We start from the raw sequence: 2,479 nt of genomic DNA on the forward strand, positions 1-2,479 counted from the left end.
AATATCTCCAGAAGAAAGAAAATTCCTCAGAAACAGAAACTTTGTTTTGTCCCTTGATGTATCTCAAGTGATTCCAGGCCTGGAACATAACAGGAATTCTCCCCAGTCTCCCCTCCCACCCAAAAATGTGAAATCTATTTTCATAGTCAATATACAAGATCGATGCCTGAGAAACAGCAATAACAAGAAAAGGGGAATCTGTAGACATTCAAGTGAAAATCAGATTTACAAAGAGCCAGTGAAACCCTGAAAGTCGCTGAGACATTCTCTTTAGGATCTTCGTATATCTCTTATCCCTTTTTAATTAAATGTGTTTTCCCTCAAAATCTATTCAAAATAAACATGGTTTAGTTTAATTTCTTTTTTGTTATTTTTTTAAAAACTTTGGCACTGTACCATTATGATCTTCAACTATTTATTTCAAATATGCTCTATTTCAGCTGCATTTTGAGTTATACTTGGGCTAGGAACCTGGTCACTAGTAAGTACACTATTTCTATGTAGAGATATCCCTTGTGAATTCCAAATAACCAACTTGCAAGTGACATTTTGAATTATAACCCTGCTGCAAACTGGGAACACTCTTTAGGTGGCTTTTAAAATTTTTAGAATCCCACAGTGACGATTAAAGATGGCTGCGCTCATGTAATATCACTAGCAACTGGTGACCTCTTTCTCCTCCTTGCCTGGCCCCTGTGGTGGCTGGCTGCGCACAAGGACCATGCTGGGCCGGACCCTCTGAGAAGTTTCTGCAGCACTGAATGAAACAAGGCCAGATTACACCAACAGAGCTCTGTCAAAAATGTCTCTCTCTTATCAAGAAGACCAAGTTTCTACATGCCTACATTACTGTATCAGGAGAGGTGGCCTTAAAACAAGCTGAAGAATCAGAAAAGAGATATAAGCATGAACAGTCACTTGGGGATTTAGATGGAATTCCTATTGCAGTAAAAGACAACTTTAGCACATCTGGCATTGAGACAACATGTGCATCAAATATGAAAGGTTATGTACCACCTTATAATGCTAGAGTAGTTCAGAAGTTGTTGGATCAGGGAGCTCTACTAATGGGAAAAACAAATTTAGATGAGTTTGCTATGGGATCTGGAAGCACAGACAGTGTGTTTGGACCAGTTAAAAACCCCTGAGTTATTCAAAATAATATAGAGAAAAGAGGAAGCAGAATCCCCACAGCAAGAATGAAGATTCAGACTGGCTGATAACTGGAGGAAGCTCAGGTGGGAGTGCAGCTGCTATGTCAGCTTTAGGATCAGCTACAGGAGGATCGACCAGAAATTCTGCTGCCCACTGCAGGCTTGTTGGTTTCAAACCAAGCTATGGTTTAGTTTCCCATCATGGTCTCATTGCCCTGGTGAATTTGATTGATGTGCCAGGAATCTTAACCAGATGTGTGGATGATGCAGCAATTGTGTTGAGTGTACTGGCTGAACATGACACCAATGATTGTACCACAGTACAGGACCCTATTAAACCATTCATTTGGTTTGGCAGATGTGAGCAAACTATGTATAGAAATTCCAAAGGAATATCTTGTGCCAGAATTATTAAGTGAAGTACAGTCTTTTTGGTCCAAAGCTGCTGACCTCTTTGAGTCTGAAGGGGCCAAAGTAATTGAAGTATCCATTCCTCACACCAGTTATTTAATTGTCTGCTATCATGTATTGTGCACATCAGGAGTGGCATTAAATATGGCAAGACTTGATGGGCTACAATATAGTCACAGATGTGACAATGATGTGTCCACTCAATGTGTCCACCCATGGTTGAAGCCATGTATGCATCAACCAGACAAGAAGCGTTCAATGATGTGGTGAGAGGAAGAATTCTCTCAGGAAACTTTTTCTTATTAAAAGAAAACTGGGAAAATTATTTCATCAAAGCACAGAAAAGTGTGACGCCTCATTGCTAATGACTTTGCAAATGCTTTTAACTCTGGAGTAGATGTCTTCCTAACTCCCACCATCTTAAGTGAGGCAGTACCATACTTGGAGTTCATCAAAGTAGACGACAGAAGACTAAGTTCCCAGAATGATATTTTTACACAAGCTGTAAATATGGCAGGATTGCCAGCAGTGAGTATCCCTGCTGCACTCTCAAACCAAGGGTTGCCAGTAGGACTGCGGTTTTTTGGACATGCATTTTGTGACCAGCAGCTTCTGACAGTAGCCAAGTGGTTTGAAAAACAAGTACAGTTTCCTGTTATTCAGCTTCAGGAATTCATGGATGATTGTTCATCAGTGATCACTGAGTAGGGCACATCACGCAGTACGGCAGGAAGAAATTTCTGGATTCTTCTCATTCCATCTGAGAGCAGAGGAAGACCTCTAGAAGCTGAGCTGAAATACCCCCTCTGCTTAACCATAGCTCGCTATTTGCTTTGCTCTAACATGACTGTTCCATATGACACAAGGAATATCTTCCAAGGCAGTTTCCTCCCAGAGTCCCGAAAGGAAACTAG

General features: G+C 40.8%; 1 pseudogene; it reads left to right on the plus strand.

Moving 5' to 3' along the window:
• The first annotated feature begins 721 nt into the window (after positions 1-721).
• On the plus strand, positions 722-2,273 carry LOC100603269 (annotated as a pseudogene).
• The last annotated feature ends 206 nt before the right edge of the window (positions 2,274-2,479 follow it).

The sequence above is a fragment of the Nomascus leucogenys genome, chromosome 12 (assembly GCF_006542625.1).
Source record: "Nomascus leucogenys isolate Asia chromosome 12, Asia_NLE_v1, whole genome shotgun sequence".
In the NCBI taxonomy this organism is placed as follows: domain Eukaryota; kingdom Metazoa; phylum Chordata; class Mammalia; order Primates; family Hylobatidae; genus Nomascus; species Nomascus leucogenys.